General features: G+C 35.6%; 1 protein-coding gene across 1 annotated transcript in view; it reads right to left on the reverse strand.

Moving 5' to 3' along the window:
• ELP4 (elongator acetyltransferase complex subunit 4) overlaps positions 1 to 20,144 on the reverse strand; it is a 154,419-nt gene that overhangs the window by 41,606 nt on the left and 92,669 nt on the right. The gene's annotated exons all lie outside the window — the stretch shown is intronic.

Genomic DNA, 20,144 nt, shown 5'->3' on the forward strand with positions numbered 1-20,144 from the left:
ACTGAAGGTGAAAACTAAATTAGTTAATGGCAGGATATAAATAAGATTACTTCCACAAACTTAGTAAGCTCACACTTTAAACAGTCCTGTTGATGCGGCAGTAGACTCTCAGGAAATAGGAGGGTCTAGGATTCCCTTCACAGAAAAAGAACTAACAGAGACTTGGACTGCAAAGAAAGCTCTAGAGATGTGATTTACAATGTCTATGATGAATGAGAAATTGCCAAATTGGTCAGACTGATGAATAGAATGAACTGTGAATGGGAAGCAATTTTTTTTTTGCTAGAGAAAAATAATATCTGAGTGAAATACAGAATGAAGTAGAAGACAATAAAGGCACCAAATATAAATTCAAGGAGGAAGAGATACAGGACAAATCACTGTGTTGCAGAAAAGTAATTACACCACCATCACCTTATCGTGTAATCCAGACCAAAAGTATTAGGGGAGTTGGGTACTGATCAAGTGATAAAGAAAATCTGAAAGTGAATAATTTGTTTATTGGACCTGTTTTTTACTGTCTGCTCCTCTCATTCAGAAAAATACTTAAAATAATATTAAAAAAGCAAGTGTGAAGATGATTTGTAAAATTCTTTGTTTTGTAGGTACACCACAGGGTATTTTGAGGAAAGAAAGCAACAAGAGGAAAATTTTTGTAAATGATGCTATTTGTTATTTCTCTAACAAATCCCCTCAAAGGCTAGAATCTGCTCAGTTTCTAGTCTTTCAGCTCATTTTACATATGAAAATGTTTGAGTACACAGATTTATTTTTATTACTGTGTTATCTATATCATGTTTCTTGGATGTTAGTCTAATTGGATGAATTATCTTACTTCCTACCACTTTCAATATCTACGCCAAACTGATCAGAGTTATTTCTTCTTCACCCACTACGAGAATTATTAACTATAGTATGAAACATGACACTAATCCATTATCTGTTTGGTATAGTATAAATATTAATATAGCATCCAAAGCATCCTAGAATATATATATATACACACACACACACTGAAATATAATCACCCTAAAAGACAGAATAATGTATCTGTTTTCTCTGCGACACAGCAAATACAGGGTAATTTCTTAATACTTAGCTGGTATTGATTAGCCCCAGCTGAAATAACTGAGCTTCTTCAAGATCATGGCATGTTCCTCCCTTTAACAAAAAGCAGCAGTTTTCAGTACAGGTAAACATTTTTTAAAGGAATATATATATATATATATATATATATATATATAAAGCTTCATAACAGTAGAGGTTCATGTTTATCACAATTTTCTTCTGAAGTAGACACGAGGATGACAAAAGTCCTCCAGAATTTCGGAGTAAGCTCTCCATGTAAAATACTTCTGCATTTCACCAATTTTCTCTTAATGACAGTGCTGAGATCAACACTGGACAACACATTACGCAGCCTATTTTGATGTTACTTATAAACTCTGTTTTTGAGTATCTCTTTTGCTGAAACTGTCGGAATCACCTGACACACGCAAATTTATTAATACTGTACTTGAGAATATTTGACCACCTAATACTATGCATAAGATACTCTTAACTCTTGTGAATTGTAAAAGTTATATGCATGAGTAATAAGGCCTCATCCTACAAATAATTTAATGCACAGTTTAGTTCCTCACTGACACAAAGCTACTTCTGTGGCAATTGATCAACCATTTACATGACTGGAGGTTTCACAGGAATAATCGCTTTTTGTGCTTATTTTGCAGTTCTCAGGGGTAGAAGTGGCATATCTGAACTTATAATTTGAAGTTATAATGATTTATTTATAGTTCCTAACTGAGTAAAAAGGATTTGGAAGACCATATTCAACTTCCTGTTTTGATAAGATTGTTATAGGTGTATTAAAACGGGACTTATATAAGAAAATTTTATATTGAGATCTAAAATGAGAAAAGCGGATAACATATTCATGTTCAGTAAGTCACATTTTTCTAACATATTGAGCCCTTCTGCTTGTGACAACGTAAAAAAATCCAACATTAAGTCTCTCTTATGATTCTCTCCTAACAAACAAGTGCAGTCTTTGTGTTTGTTAATAAAGCGACACCTGCTACAATTCAGTTGGAAAAAAACAGGGCAATACTCTTAATGAAAGATCTTATGGCAAGCACTGTTAAACTATAAATGATGCTAACACCAGTGTTAACTATTGTTATGAGAAGGTTTTCTAACTTTTTAATACTGCACTCAACTTTTCCTGATCTTTATATTTAATATTTGAAGTAAATCTGTGATACAGGAATATCAGTTGAACTGGAATCATCACATAAACTGTTATTACTACTAACAATTTGGTCATAATCACACCTTTCTGTACATAAAGGCATTGTGAATAATATTTATACAACATATACATATCTAATTATGTTAGATCAAAATATCTTTTGCCATTTATATTAAGATTTGTGACATTTTACCAAAACCAGTGTCACTACCTATGACCAAGTCTGATATGTGGTGAATCTTATTGGCATGAAATGCTCCATAAAAAATACATACTAAAAATTAATATAGCTCATAAATGGGGAAAAGAAGAATGATTTGGAGTAGCAACAGAAGGCATGTGCTTGTAAGAAGAATGTAAACTTTTCCTACACAGGTATTTGATTAAAACCAGGCTGCCAACAATAAAATCCAGTTATGTTCTCAGTCAACAAGATTTAGTATTACGGCCTGGTTTAATAAAACAATGAAATTAAACACTTTAAAATCAACTGGTAGACACATATTGCCCTAACTCTGTGGAAGAGTTTTACATGCAAAAATAATTAATGGGTCAATTCTTAAACTCTCTGTATCTTGTAATTTTCTACTTCAAAATGTTATTAATTTACAATGCCTTCCATGACATTAAATTTAGGTTAACATACTTATACTGATATATTTTAACAAGATAATTATGTCAAAGGTTATCATCAACAGTTCATAATAAAAAGTTATGCTCAAAAATAAAACTTATTATTTATAGTTTAGACTGCATAATAAAGTATTAGCAACACAAAATGTTAATTAATTTCTAATTCTCTATTCTTTTATTTAGATTTCATGAAGGTTGATTGGACTTGATCCATCATTTTACGGAAAATTAATTATTTCAAATACATGCACCACTTTATGCAACCTGCCTGATTTGCATTGAAGAAAATTCAGCAGAAGTAATTGAGGCACAAGCAAATACTGGCACTGACTGAACTCAATTTTCATTCCAAATTTCTGTAAAATCCCAAGACACAACAATATCAGATGCAAGGGGAAAACAAACAAAAGCAATGTGTAAAGGGAACATGAAGAGAGAATATTACAAGAATCAGAGAACAAAGGGATTGCAAAACTATTTTAGTGCCATAGATGAACAGTGAGGGCTTCATTCAGGCAAGGTGGAATAAGATATCATATGGCATCCTGACAATTGATGTCTTCATTTAAATGTAAGAATTTACATTCTAATTAGAAAGAATTTACATCTTAATCAGAGGCAGCTGTATTATCTTGTTACTGTTTTTTTCAAAGGTAATGAACTAAAGTACTGCTGTGCTTTTTCAACCAGAAACTAAATAGACAGCATACAGTGTTATTTTATAGCCTACCTGCTGTAAGCTGTTATTAATATTTTCAAAGACTAAATTCCAACAAAATCTTTTAAAATAAAAATTCTATTTGACATTTCTCGAACGATATTATAAAGACTTATTTAAAATATTTAACCAATACCCTTTCTAACTTATATTTTTAAGTATATGTAGTCATAAAGGTATCATTAATATGGCAGCAATGAAGCACGCTTTCCTTTTAGGCTTCAACTAACACAGTGTAATATTGGGGGAAAAAAGTATTTGGGAATTTTTTTATTAACAAAACAGTTCCACAGATATTTCTCTGTGTTGTTATACAATACCTAAGGAAAAATCAATTAAATAGGATCATTTTGTAGCTCATGTGTAAATACACTTTTAATTGAGGCCAAATTGAAATGTTTTAGATGCAAGTTCTAAAGGATGAGTCCGGCCAGGGAATATACAGCTGCTTTTAGAGGCATTTTTAGACTTATGAAATCATGGCTTACTAGTTCAGTCTAAATGTAACTTTTTTGGCTCTTGCACAATTTCAGAAGTTTTGATGTCAATATACAATATACAACCGCTGTTGGGGAACTTTAAGTATACAAGAGTGCAGCAGGAACTAAAGACTTTTTTTTCTTCCTGTGAAGAAATTAGACACGGCCTGAGAAGTTCCTGGTTTAGTTCCCAGCCCTGCAAAAACTAACTCTGGAAAAAAATTGTCTTACTACTATTTTGTGTCTCCACATTTGTAAGATGTCTCTCTCAGCTCTATGTCTATTCAGAATGGAATATCTTTGGGACAAGATCATTTTATTGCTACGAACTATGCAATGTTCAATTCAGTGGACACTTCCATAGAGAGTACTGATTTAGGATGCAAGATCTTTCACCATACTTGCTCTTCCTTTGAACTCTGGAAACGTGTATTTTCACGTATCTTCTATTACAACAACAAATAAAAAAACCCCAACTTGGAATCTTCCATCATCTTGGAAAACTAGGTAGAAATTACTGAAACAATTTAGTTCATTTGCCACCACATGGCTTAAATGAGTTGGCACCAGCCAGAAAGAGTCACATCCTGAGATAGACAAACATACCGGCAGAATGTTTGAATCCTCAATGTGCTGATGAAATACAAAGCATTCAGCTGGATAAATGGAAAGGACCAGTTTTCCGACAAATATTTGCCAAGTCCATCACTATCTCTAGCAAATAACAGAATAGGTAGACTTGCTGTGCATTTGTCAGTGAAGGCAACTTCTGCTGACCTGCATATAACTTCTTTTCAAACCCAGTCCCTCAGAATGTGGCATGGAGAGTCAAAGCATGCAGAGGAGTGGTTTTTTTGGCTTACTGGTTCAGGCTAAGCATCAGTCAGCATTTATGGCTTTCCTGTGATTACAGATCAAATTTATGTGACACCACCACTAAGTATTAAAAAGATTTGATTAAGAAAACAAGAGCAGCAGAACATGAATTATTCATCCTCCTGTACAATCAGGAACATAATACATCTCAAAGATATACTGAAAATTTTGGCTTCTCTTGATCTTTATGGTTACGAGAGGAAGAGAGATCCTGGAAAATCCATACTTACCTAACTTTTGAAGACAAGCCTAAATAAAAATTTCACAGCATACATCTTGAGAGGTAAAGCAGATCAGACTTTTTTACTCTGTGGCAGAGTTTTCTGAAAACTACAGCTAAATGAAGCCAAAGGACTAATGTAAAATTTCTGCTGGAGACCTTAATTGGTCTTTGATGAAATTTTTTATTCCTTTTTTGAACTGTTGAGAAATACAAACCCCTACACAAGCAACCAAAACAACGTCTTTCCCCAACATTTGTTAGTATTTTGGAAGTAATATCACATAACATATTATTAGCAATGGAAAGATACCTGACAAAATTATCAGTATTATCTTCTGGTATAATTTAGACCACTGTTTTCATTTATACAACTGCTTTACTTGCATAGTTCTAATTTGTTTCCAATACCTTCTTCTAGATTAAAGGGTCATTTTTTTACTGAAAGCCATCACTTTCCACTAACTTCACCTAGTATTACACACATCATATATTGTATTTTGTCATTCAATTTCAAATTTTGAGTATCATTCCCTCGCTAAAAATAACACTGTATTCCATTTAAATCTTGAAACTAAGTTGTTTTTACTAACACTGTATTGTAGCAATGCTTCACTGATCCTGAAATCAACCTGAATATACAGCCAGTATCAGATTATTTTAATCATTCCTTTTCTGAAATGAAGTAGAATATGAAGCCCCTACTGAACCCACTTCTGTTACTTAACCATCTTTTAAAATTCCATCCTACATGTATTTTGTAATTTCATGATTCATCACTACCAGCCTTTTTTTCTTAGCAGTATTACAACAAGCAGATCTTTGCCCCGTTTCTATCTATGGTTACTATAATAGCAAATTTTTAAAACACAAAATTTTACTATCATATATGTAAGTTAACTAATGATCTGAGTATGCAAGATAGTGCTTTACAGTAAAAAAATAGGTTAAAATCCAATAAAGGTACCTAGTGAAATGCAATATTCCAAAACGTTACTATTTTATTATTGTGAAGTAATCATGAAATAAAAAAATGTACTGAGTTTCACAATATAATTTATTTTATACTTTGGAAAGCATCTAACCAAACACCTTTGGGTATATTTTAATCAGTGCTGTACTATTGTTTAAAATATTTCAAAGATAGACTTGAAAACATATTAATATACATAAGTATCAGAAAACAGAAGAAAATCAGAAATGTATGTACATTTTTTCAACTACAATGACTAAGGACTTCCACATTATATTAAATCTACTAATACTGAAGTGATTTTCAAAATGTTATGATTTTTGTTTTCCATGTGTCTTTATGCTATTAAAACAAATGTAAACATAACCTATTACTGCAGCTCTGGTTCATAAAGCAATCACTTAACACAGCCATCATTTTTGCCACTATATAATCACATTTCAAGGGTTTCAAAGTAATATTATAGAGGTTAAAATACACCCACAAGTTCAATCTCATTATTACATATGTTCCTTTCTAATGTGATATTTTATTTTCATGTTTTCTTCTTTGGGGTGCATACTCTTACTATTACTCCTCCATTTTTTCTGGTTTAAAGTAAACAAAAATGACAGATAAAACAATGCCTTGTAAAGTTATTATTCAACAGTAAAAGTCTGAATTTTTTACTTATATAGGTCTATGGACTACTAAGTAGTCCACTAATCTTGCAAATAAATTTTTCTGGAGTAAGATCATAGACTTAGGTCTCAGGTTGGTATTATAAAACCAGAATGTATGTAATGTGCAACATTTTGAGCATGGGATTAAATCTGGGATTAATCTAGATTTACATTTAAATTAACTTTAACATCAGCAGGAGTTCTGTGGTTAATTCTGGGTGCACAGGCAGGGGGGTAGATTGAGGCCAGCTGAGAGTGAACCCCTGGGACTTTTACCTTAAGGTCAGGTTTTGTTGAGAATATCTAATTTAGTTATTGGTGTTGGCTATTTAACCTGCACTCCAGCCACTATGCTGGAGCTGGAGTGGATAAAACAGTCACTCCATGTAACTACAAGAGCAGCAGAGGTTCCTTCAAGTTTTTAATACAGTGAAGGTTTTCAGTGTTTCTCTGGTCTGGTCTGCAATTGCCTTTTGTAGCTGGCAGGTGAACCAGGACTGAAGCAAGGCATAGCAAATGTTTTGCTGAGAAAGTGTTTCATGAAGCTTACACTTGTGCCTAGCAAAGAGCCCCAGGTGGCAGACAAGTTTCCATGAGGTTAATCTTGAGAAAAGTCCAAGAGCCATTTCCACGTAAGACTTACAGGTACAGCCGTATGAATTTTCTGCAATTCATGCTGAAGGAAAGATTGCAGCATGAATACCTCCTCACTATCTCTGTGTATTTTGACTGTTTTTAATCAGAGGCATTATGAGTAAGAGACATATATTGTACCAGGAATACAGAACTGATCAGGGGGAAAAGATTTGTTGTTCAGTTAACCAAAAACTCAAATGGAAAATGTTTTGCAGGGATTTTTCAGGGAGTGATTCAGAGTCCAGCCTAATGGACTTTGGTTTGTAAATCCAAATGGTGATCAATTAATTAGGCTTTAATTTGCAGCAGGGATCAGAATATCTTCATACATCTTTTCAAGCACTGGTCTAAGCCAATTAATGCCATATTCTGCTGAAACCCTAGTACAAGGAACTGAGAACACAAAATGCAAAATATTTATTTATATTACAGATATCTAGGAAAAAAAAAGACTAATAATATGAATCCTCCATAGAGATTGGGAGAGAGATTACACATGTAAGAGTTTTTTAGATCCACAAACACATCAGGATATTTACTCCCTTGCCAGTGAATGTTCATGCCACCTACCTTAAATAATGATCACTGAATTTATTAATGACCTTTTTGTCCATTTTGGCTGTGATACAGTTTACGAAGAGATGATAAGGAGTAAAAACGCACAGCAGCTGATGTAAGAAGTTGAAAAACAGTTGAATGAAGTAGATATTAGTGAAGCAGTGGAAGGAACTGAGAGAAATGGCTTAACTATATTATTAGAGGTGATTCGTTTTACTTATTTACATTATTTCAAATTATTTGATGTATTTGATATTTCTACACTCTCACACTAAGTATATAAGTACTTAATAATTAAATGACCACTTTTAAAATTAATTTTTTAGTTTATCCAGTGTCTCCAAGAATTTTTCAGTTTATTCTACTTGGTAAGTTTTGGTTTTGGTTTTTTTTTTTTCTTTGCTTATGTCTGCTTCTTCCTACTCTGTTTACAGTCTTCTAAAAAATTGGATTTGCTTTCGAATATATTTAAGTGCTCTTTTAGTTCATGTGAATGATTTCAACTCATTTTGACACATTATTGATAGCACTTAAATTTGTTGTAGCTATACTTTAATTTCTCTCTTCATTGTTTGTTAACACAATAAAACAGTGTTTGATAGAGAAGAATATGATTTAATTTACATTTACTGCTGCTGTCTTCCTAATAACCACACTGTTACGGTCCCACTTATTGTTTAATTACTTAACCTCATTTCAAGAAATGTCATGGTCCAAAGGGTGGTATTTCTAATAAAGTGAAGTTTTTCAGTGTATCTTATATCCAGGTTGTGTCTAATATAAGACTGTATCAAACAGTTCAAAGTGCAAATCAAGCAGTTTGTTGTGCTCATACTAGACTAAACATTTTTGAAAAGTGAGGCATATTAAAATGGTATCCCCTCTCAAATGATCATTTAAAATTTTTAAAATAAATTTCAAAAATGCCAATTTTTAAAGCAGTCACACTTACATTATACTATTATGAAAGGAAAAAAGCGCAGCATATTCCTTGGCTGAGCACTCATCGTATTCCCTTTTTCCTGTGAAAAGGATGGCAAACAGTTTGTCAAAACCTGTGGAATCTGCACTATGAAATGTGGAAATATTTCTTTTCTCCACACTGAAGAGCAGTGGCATCTCGACTAAATAGCAGGAGATTGCACACAGTCCAGGCCGGGGAATGAGCTACCTTAAAAAATGCATTTGTGGCAAGAACAGGGCTGCTTCCTTCTGCATCAGGCCCTTAATCTTTCCTCTGGTTGAGGCAAGTAGAATCAGGATCAGCTGATTAATTCCTGCTCCACCAATTAATTTAATATGTCTGAGGCTTTCAAAAGAACAATTTGCTTTGTCCTCCTTCCTCTCAGTTTAGCCTGAGGTCTATGGGGTTTATTTTGTTCAAAATCACACTGTGGATCTGAGCAATCACCTGTATTATTGATAGGTTTATTTCTGTCAAGTCAAACTGCAGAGAGTTCTGATAAAAGCCAATGTATTAAGGACACAGAGGCAGGCTGAGAACAGGACAGTGTGAGAGTTTTACCATGAGGAAGGTAAGACGTAGTTGTCTCAACATCCTGTTCAACACAGACACAGGCTAGAATTTTAACTCCTCCAAGGGAATTAGAAATCTGAAGTCTTTAAAGACTCTGTCACCTACATTCCTGTATGTCAGAAGACTGAAGATTGGTTTCAAACCTGAGCTGAGACCTAAGGAACATCCATCCTAACTACTATCATGGGTTTAGTTATTTATGAGAGCTCAATAGACTATACTGGAACCAACTAAAATGCTGGCTGTAGGAATGAAAGGTTGATGCTTACTGCTTAAATTGATCCATGGACATATTGCTTATTATGTGCAGATCAACCACAATTCTAAATGGTAAATAAGTAGCGCATCGAGCTGATATATGACCATGCTACATCTTCCTTTTGTATATCAGTACAGATATAACTGATCCTTTATTACGGACTTTTTCCTAAATTACCTCCAAATGCCTGAAACCAAGTATGCTGGATGTACAAGCACCACAATATGATCGAATTCCTACAGAATAAGTCACAAGAAGAGAAGAAAATAGAACTTATTTTCTAAAAGGTACTGATGTACATTGGAATTTTAAAATTTACTAAATATCACTGCACTGCTTCATCCTTCAGAGTAAAGGGACTGTTAGATTCATTCCTGATGTCACTGCTGAATCAGCCAAAAAAGTCTGAATCACATCTAGGTCATGGACTCAAACTGCTCACCAAATAGACTACGTCAGTGGAAGTCCATTTGGACGTGAGTCATTCAGGACACAGAGAAACACTTCCTGTACATATTCACTGTACATAAACACTATCACAGTTATACAATTAATCAGATACTTTGGAGTTGATCATATTGTAGAGCACAGATTAAGGAAAAAGTAGAAAGCGGTTAACTTTACCTATTTCAGTCCTAATGATACTAACTAGAATAACAGTTAGGAAAGATTATGTTTTTTAAACTGGTTTATATGTTAAGAATTAGGAAAGAAAAACTTTGATCAATAAGTTTTTAAAAATAAACAGAACTGAAGACAAGCTTTTTAAAAAACATGATACACCTTCACATTAAAATGCTTATTTAAGCTTTCCTCTGCCAGTTACTATTGTCAAAATATACAGCAGTAGTTAATAAGACAAGACTAGACTTAACTATTGACTTTCATAATAAAACATGAAGATAAAAATGAGGCTCGGTGTAATTTATAAGAGAGAAAATGATGTACTAAAAGCAAGACACTAAATCAATTTTAAACACCAAACACGATTTATGTCTGACTTTAAAACTCATCCTCAAAACATTAATCTAGACAAAGGCCAGAAACTGAATGAGGCATAATTTGTGAAACTGATACCTTTCATCACAACCTCTAGCTGAAAAGGTCATTAGATATATTATATCTAAGTGAGCAGCTTATCCCTGCTTCATTACTGATAATTAAGGCAAGTAATATTTTCTTGACAGTAATGTGTCCAGTAAGAGATATCGTCTAGTTTGCATAAACCAGACATTAATTACCAGAGTAGTATCAGAGATAAAAAAAATTAAGTACCTGTGTAACATCATTTCATTATTTTTTCTTCATTTCCTTAAAGAATTAGCAGGCTTAGAAACATAATGAGCATATTAAGAAATCCATTTTCAAGCATTTATTAAAATCCTTATTACACATTAACACAAATATATTTTTGTACATACATAAACAGAAATGAAGGCATCTTGAAATGCACACTTTATTTAGATATTTTGTCATCTTGCTTTACTAGAGCAACATTCGATGGTGAAGTACAGTGATCAAATAATAGGTTCATATTTGGACTTCATTTCAAATGTTAAGGCTTTCATATAGATGAAATCACAAATGACTCCAAGACCTCTGATCTGCAACTTCAACTCATGTAAAGGCTGTTTCACCTTATTTGCATAAATGGTAGTTTTACTGTTATACAGAATAACATATGTATCAAGTATCCATGCGAGGATGACAAATTTGTCACCTAGCTCATAATCTGTTTAACAGTTTTCATTTCTCAGTAGAAACGTCTCTCAATGTTCTTAAAAGCTATGTTGCTGAGCGTTTGGCAAATAGAAGAAAGAAAGATTAATTACCTATAATGGTTTATTCATCAAGGTTTGTTATCTATTATACTTCATTCTATGATAACCTAGACAAATGTTATCTAGAGAGATTTTACCCTTAGTCATAACACCATATATAAATGCTGGTGTCACTGCATGCCATGCAGAAGCCATAAAAGCAGTACCCTATCCTTTTGTTTCTCTCAACTCCAGAATCCCTGAAAATGTGAATGTATATTTCACAATAAAACCTGAGAAACAGTTACGGTGTGTACTGGGTTTGCACGGCAAGGTTTTGGTAGCAGGGGGGCTACAGGGGTGGCTTCTGTGAGAAGCTGCTAGAAGCTTCCCCCATGTCCGACAGAGCCAATGCCAGCCGGCTCCAAGACGGACCCGCTGCTGGCCAACGCCGAGCCCATCAGCGACGGTGGTAGTGCCTCTGGGAGAATGTATTTAAGAAGGGGGGGGGAAAAGCTGTGCAACAGAAACTTCAGCTGGAGAGAGGAGTGAGAACATGTGAGAGAAACAACCCTGCAGACCCCCAGGTCAGTACGGAAGGAGGGGAGGAGGTGCTCCAGGCGCCGGAGCAGAGATTCCCCTGCAGCCTGTGGGGAAGACCACGGGGAGGCAGGCTGTCCCCCTGCAGCCCAGGGAGGTCCACGGTGGAGCAGATCTCCACCTGCAGCCCGGGGAGGACCCCACGGCGGAGCAGGGGGATGCCCGAAGGAGGCTGTGACCCTGTGGGAAGCCCGTGCTGGAGCAGGCTCCTGGCAGGACCTGCGGCCCCGTGGAGAGAGGAGCCCAGGCTGGAGCAGGTTTGCTGGCAGGACTTGTGACCCTGCGGGGGACCCACGCTGGAGCAGTCTGTGCCTGACGGACTGCAGCCCGTGAAAGGGACTCACACTGGAGCAATTCATAAAGAACTGCAGCCCGTGGGAAGGACTCACGATGGAGAAGTTCGTGGAGGACTGCCTCCTGTGGGAGGGACCCCACGCTGGAGCAGGGGAAGAGTGTGAGGAGTCCTGCCCCTGAGGAGGAAGGAGCGGCAGAGACAACATGTGATGAACTGACCGCAACCCCCATTCCCTGTTCCCCTGCGCCACTGAGGTGGGGGTTAAGTAGAGAATCCGGGAGTGAAGCTGTGCCCGGGAAGAAAGGAGGGGTAGGGGGGAAGGTGTTTTAAGATTTGGTTTTATTTCTCACTACCCTACTCTGATTTGATTGGTAATAAGTTAAACTAATTTTCCCCAAGTCGAGTCTGTTTTGCCCATGACAGTAGTTGGTGAGTGATCTCTCCCTGTCCCTATCTCGACCCACGAGCCTTTCATTATATTTTCTCTCCCCTGTCCAGCTGAGGAGGGGAGTGATAGAGCAGCTTTGGTGGGCACCTGGCGTCCAGCCAGGGTCAACCCACCACACAGTGTAAGGAGCTTCTTTTTCTCCTTTGAATTCCCATCCCTATGAACATTTGCATTATGAGGGCTTCGAGCAGTATTTCTTACAAAACATCACTAAGTTAGAGGAGGGTCCAAGAGTCCCTTGTTGGACAGGAATTGGCTTCATTGTTACCATAAAGCTTGCTCACTACTCAACAGAAAGAAGCTATCTTGTGGTCTGAAAAGAAGATCCCCTGGACTTTCTAGGGAAAAAATACCCAGTGATCAAAGCTAAGGTAGAAAGAAGATGGATGAGAAGGAAGAGGAGGAAAACTCTCACAGATCTCTGAGGCAATGGAAAAAGCTGCCACCAGAAGAAAGCAGGTTAACCTGGAAGATATTTACAGAAAGAGCTGTCTCTCTGTCTCAGCTATGTGGTATATAGGAAGTACAGAAAGGATATATACATCCCTTTCTATGAAAGTGTACACAGTATTTGGAGAAGGGAGGGCTCACACATGCATTTCTGAATTATGCTACAGACAAACAGCCTATGGATATCAGCTGTCAGCCCATATAGCTTGAATGCACATAATCAAAACCAGTCAGAGGAGCACTTTTACTGATGTTATTTGTGCTCATTATTCTGAAATAGTATGCGTATTAAGTAAGTTGACTGACAATTGTTATCATCATGATCATTTGTCAGATACAAATCTTAAATACTGGAAAGTTAATTGAAAGATCTGTTTTGTGATAACCACCTAATGATAAATCAGCATGAAAGCTAAATTAAGGCAAAGTGGGTGAGTATCTGGAACACACAATGAAGAAATCTTTCAGTAGTAATTGACACTATGCAAATTCACTAGATCTGATCTATTTTTGAGATTTGCAATGTGCAAAATGACCATTTCATCACGGGCATCAGAAGTCAAAATCCTCACTTGGGTTAAAGGAAACGTAAGGAAAGGGAGGGTAAGATAATGACCATGCCTGTATATGCTATCCCCCTTACTACTGAGGTGAGCGGAAGACCATCTTCAGTTGCAATGAATACTTCTTCCTCCCTTCCGAGGGCAAAGGCCGAACAACAGTAGTGAGCTCATGAGATAAAGTTCTGCAAATTGCTTGGCACTTGTGATAATACATGAAGTTGCAACTCCATGTTGCAGCTCTGCATTTACGTGAGACCACATGACATAACAGCCACAGCATCATGAATGTGTAGAGAGCCATAAATCTCAGTCTCTATGAGTACTAGTACAGTCTCTCACACGGTCCAGATTCTGGGTACAGCCTAATTAAAAGTCCGACAGAAAAGTAACGAAGTGATTATATTTACAGAGAAAACTCATTTGAACTGGAAAATATTGTCACTTCAACCCCAAACAAAGCTATCAGTGCTCTCATTGAAAACTGGCTATATTCATCTATGCAATCCTGCCAGACTTTCTTGTGACAGCAGTATCCAAAATAGCATTTTCCATGGCAGGTGGCCAGGATATTTCTGCCTTTTCTTTTGGATCAATACCTAGTCATGGCCTGGTTACCTGTAAGCTAGATTATGTAAGGCACTAAACACGACAGGGAATGGCCATCTGACAGCATCAACCGAAACAACGCTCTCACCATTACTTGCTAAGGCAAGTGTACCACGCACCTTCAGTCCACTTTAGCTAGGTAACCTGAGTGCAAGACTGGTCCATGGCTACACAGCTCTAATTACACTCTTACCCATCACTGTCTATTGCTTTGGGTCTTGAAGACTGGCTGGAGTCAGAAGAAAGACAAAGCTGACAAATCTTAGGGCAGGGTATAGAAAGGTAAGTCAGTTTTGCATTTTTAGAAGCTGATTTTACCAGAAAGCAACCTGACCATAACTGCTATCAACATATGAACAAATTGGTCAAATAGGTAGGTATTTCTATAGCCCTCAAGGCATAAGACACTTCTGCTTGACTATTTTGTACCTTTTTTTAATCACAGTAAAACTCTGATCATGTATCTTCTTATTAAAATTTACCTCTAATATTTTGATAAAACCCCAAAGAACTCTAACATCTCAAAGACTGAAAATCAAAATAGAAGTGATCACAAATGTAAATATGCTATTTTAACATCTCCAGTGATGGAAAATGTCCTTATTCTTTCTAGTTTCTTGGGTAAAACAAGTGACAGTAATCATTGGCACCTGGCAGATATAACCAACTGATGTTACTTTTACTCTGAATGTCCTGAATTCAGACCTGAAGAAGTTGTTGATTAGCCTCCAAAAGCTTTCTAAATTAGAACTATTATTCTTTAACGTGAGAACAATCCTGCTGAGTTAGTGACATGTAAAACATTCCTCATTGGTGTCAGTATTGGTAGGATTATGGAATATCAAGCATGATACTGCAGATGGCTATTTATTTATAAATAATAGCAGAATTTCAGTAATGAATTATTCATATGTGGTATAATATCGACAAAAATAACTTGCATGTATATCCTGAAACGTTTGCTGGTTTTGGTGCTGTTACAAATAATGACTTCATACATCTGTTTTTACTCTGTATTTTGATTATAAAATGATCTGAGTAAAAACATAAAACGATCTTTTGTGCCACATTTATAGAATCAGTATGCTTTAATGGATAATCACATATAAAATAATTTATTAACACCTCCTATATGCCACATATGAACTTGTTTTCTTAACTGTTATTTTCCATTTTGCAATAGATAAATTTTCATAGAATGAACTTTGAAACTTTGAATTTAGAGGTTCTGGCTGTAATTTGATATTTGTGGGATCTGTATGCTTGTTTTTTGATGAAACATTGAAACTGAGGCCCAAATTACTAAAATGAAATAAGTAATTCAAATTATAAACAAAACTACTTCTTAAATCTTTCTAAAAAGATAGGAAACTAAAAAAAAAAAAAAAGTTGAGGTTTTCTGTTCCACTGAATTGAACATATGCTTATTCATGATGTCATAGCACATTTCTTTTAAAAGTTTTATTTTCATTTTTGTACTTTCCTTAAAGCACGGAAATTTTTTTTGCTGGCAGTACAGTTGTACATATTAATTCAAATTTTACTACATATTTTCATGTAAGAGAAAAGAAAAGTTAAGAACAAAAACCTCATAAGGACAGGAGAGAAAGTATAGAAAAATGGGAAGTGGGAATGAAAGACAAAGGATTTTAAAGGTGGTAAGGAAAACAGTCTAGAAGGAAAATGGAGAGTCTAAAGGGAAGAAGGAGAATGAAAAAAACCCCATAAACCCACACCTTTTCCCTCTGCATTATCACAATAAACTTCACAGGCCTTTTTCCTGCTTTCTTAAAAAGGAGCTGAGTGTGTGTTACATCTATATACATATGTATATATATGTGTGTGTGCATATGTAACATACATGTTGCAAGTGCATAGTTGGTTTAACACACTTATTATTTTCCCAGTTTTTGAACAGATCATGAAAGCCATCATTCAGAATTTCTCAGCAATTTCTTCAGTAAGTGCTTCTTCAGATCATGCATAGAGAATACGTAGATTAACAACCACCCACGAAAGCAGTAGGTTGTGAAGCCATCTCTATATTTCTTTCAATTTATAACTTTGTACCTCTGCAATAAGAGGATGCAGGCCTTAGGTACATTTTAGAAATGTATTTTTGTACTAATTTCATTGTGATTATCGATTAACCTATCCTATTTTATAACTGGCATTGAGATAACAATACAAACCTAAGTCATTTTAATTTAAGTATCAAGTCCATCACAAACTTCTAATCATAAACTGACTCTGGAAAAGTTCTGAATCGGGAGTGCTTAAAGAAATTAATAATTTTTCTACAGAAATTGTTAATTTTTTATCCTAATAATTTGCTTAATGTGATCATTTCATATCATTCTAGCAGTCACAGCAACTTGTTAATTTTATTACTATTTTATTGTTCTTACTTTCCATCTATTTCTTTGATTTGGCATACGGTTACCATGATATGTTATTTTTCTAGGAGTATTAGTAATAGATATAATGAAATATTTTTTCAAATAAGAAATGTAATTTCAGAAACCTTGAGAACCTCAGTGTATATCAGAGGTGTAAACTTATATTGACAACTCCTCCTAATAAGTCTTTGCTTTTCACAGCTTTCCTCAGTTTAAGAGGCAGAAATCAGCATTCAGTCCTTAAAATGCTACCGCTACACCTTCAGCTTCTTAAATTTGAATTCAGAAAAGGCAAAATTCAAATTTAATTTATTAGCAAACTGGGAAAAAAGCTCACAAATCCAGCCACTGTTGTCAGTTATAAAGCTAAACCTGCAGTTGCAGAAGTACTTTGGTGTTAAATTTAACTGGAAAATAGACTGAAGTATTCTGGATGACTGTACAAAGAATGACAAGAGAAGGAATCAGTTTTTAAAAGTATTCTAAGTAAGACACATTATTTTTCTCTCTCTCTTGTTCACTTAAAACATTAAGCTTAAGATGTGTTTTGAACACTGGGGAAAGATTTACAGACTCCTTGAAGATGTTTATAGTGGGTTTCTTCTAACAGTACGAGTGTGAATGCGTACTCCTCACGTTTCCACAATTTCCCCTGTGACAGATATGGACTAGTAAAGGGCCCACTACAAACCAGACAGCTTTTCAGCAGTTTTAGGGCATGTACTACTAAAAAAAATTGATTATTTATGTGATAATTTATTCCTGGTCTATTCTTTGGATAGACATTTCTGGACAGGAGAATTTCTGTTACTTTTGTTGTTTACTTCCTAAACTGCAGTCAAAAAAGTAGGGAAGGAATCAGAACAGAATTCAATCTGGGAAATTTTTGTTCACTGTATGTGTAATTGAGAAATGGGAATTTTTATAAACGCAATCTCAAAACTCAATGAATTTAGTATGAGGATTTGTGCCTAAATTTCTTATTTTGGGAAAATGTTAAAAAAGACCACTCCTTTAATGTAAAATCAGGGCTACTACATAAGCTTAGTCAACTACTTTTCTACAACGTTCTGTAAGGCTGTGTAATATCTTAACACTCATGTGGAACAGCTGCACTGACACAATGGGCTGCAGACGTTTTTACTGTCCTAATAATCCACATATTAAAGAGTCCCTAAATACTCATTGATGCGACAGACCATAACAACTCCCATGGAGCTGTTACAGTTTATCAGGTCAGTGATCTGCATACTGAGGATTCCCTAAGTACTCATTGACAGGTAGCATCTCATATACACTTGTACTAAAATAATAATTGCTTCAAAGGAACTGTTAAATCCCAGTTGCAAGAACAAATTAATTTAAAACCACTGAGACAGCACTTTGTTTTTTCTAAAGATCTGACAAATCTAGACAAATTTACTAGACAAACCAAGACATCTGAGCAGAACAACTGTTCTCATATGGCTGTTTGGCATTGTGGTTAAAAATACTACCCATCTTGTCTTCAGTGAATTACAATAACTACCTTTCTGCTAGACAAGGGTGACCTAAAACCTGTACTTGAAACTGGTATAAAAGAATGAATTAAAAACCTGTTATATAGTTAATCATCTTAACTGAAGCCTTGAATTGGTTGTTCCCTATGTCCTCACTTCCTTCCTCTGTGTAGTGTTTTCTTCTGTCCTCACCTCTTAACTACAAATCACTGAACCCCTTATTTTTTTCCTTTTTCTTTTCTTCTATATCCCAACATGTGTTTAGCCATGTCATTTCAGATCCTCGTATTTTCTTACTCTATTGTTTCCTCTCGCTACATTTATGCTTTACAGATTAGAGGAAAAACTCATACAGAGTACAGAAACCTTTGCACCCAAAAGAACCTGTAGTCATTTATCTGCTCCCACTCACTGCATCATGCAATGGCACAACTGATTCACACTCTAGACAACTTTCTGGCTTCATCTGAGTTTCAGACAAAGCTGAGCGTGGAAGCATTCACACAGACTACCACAGAGAGTGAACGACTATATGGCAACGGCCTACAGCCAAAACACAGCTCCTCTAAAGGCAGAAATCCAGAAGAAAGGGCTGATTCACAATGTCAAACTAGAATACCTTAGAGTCTATGCCCATGATGGACTTCAGCCTGATAATGCTATCCTCTGCCATTTGGTAAAGGCAGCAGTATATATATCACCGGAATTCTTCAGGGCTAAGTCTGATACTCCTACTAGTTCTTACATCATTTGCTCCACAGGGCTCTGAAATCATACACTTCAAGTATTATTTATAGTCCAATCAAGAAGCAAATCAACTACATTGCTTGTTTATGTCACTTGCTTTTTATGACTCATTTATGTTATGGCTACCAGGACACATAGATCTAGCTGACATTGGTTGTTGTGTGTTTGTGAAAACGTTCTTCATGAAAACTGTACTTCTAAATCAGATGAGACCTCAATCAAATTTACATTAACAGTCAGGGTAGTTGCAGTATTCTTGCACAGAACGCAGCAGCTGAAAGCTGATAGTCAAACCAAGGAACCAAAACAAGAAGCAGAAGAAGTATCAAAATCGCCTCAACAGATCCATGACTTTCATAATACTGGCTATGATAATGGATACAAGGAGATTTAATTAGAGATAATATGATAGCTCATAATAGTGTAACACTAGCACTTAGACACTGCAAACTCAGATTGTGACAGTTCATTTCTCAAAAGTTAAATAGCATCATAAAAATTAAGAAGAAAGCAATACTTCTTCCCTTAGAATGCTCCTAATAGGTAACTTTTCTCCTCAGTCCATATATTTTATGCTTCCCTTGTCAAGACCTGAATTATTCCTCTGCCGCCTCTTTCTTTATCGTCTTGATAAATCCAGACATATTCTAAACATTATTGCGAAGATTATTCTCCTAGCCCAGTGCTTTGGTCAGGAACACTAACCTCCCTCTGCCCTTCTATTATCCTATTTTTTACTACTGAAGCAAACACCAACCATATCTCTTAATTTTCAAGATCCTTGCAATTTAACGTCACTTTAAATATCACCTCTTAAACAGCAGCATACTTACTCTTTATTTGTGAAATCTATTTCTTGCTTTCTCTTCTTATGTTTGGGATGCTCTGCATATGAAAATTCACAAAATGTCTCATTACACTCCTTCAACAATTCCTCAAGAATTTCCCCTTCCATGAAAACCTCTTCTCTCATAG

This window comes from Harpia harpyja, chromosome 16, assembly GCF_026419915.1.
Source record: "Harpia harpyja isolate bHarHar1 chromosome 16, bHarHar1 primary haplotype, whole genome shotgun sequence".
Classification (NCBI taxonomy): Eukaryota; Metazoa; Chordata; class Aves; order Accipitriformes; family Accipitridae; genus Harpia; species Harpia harpyja.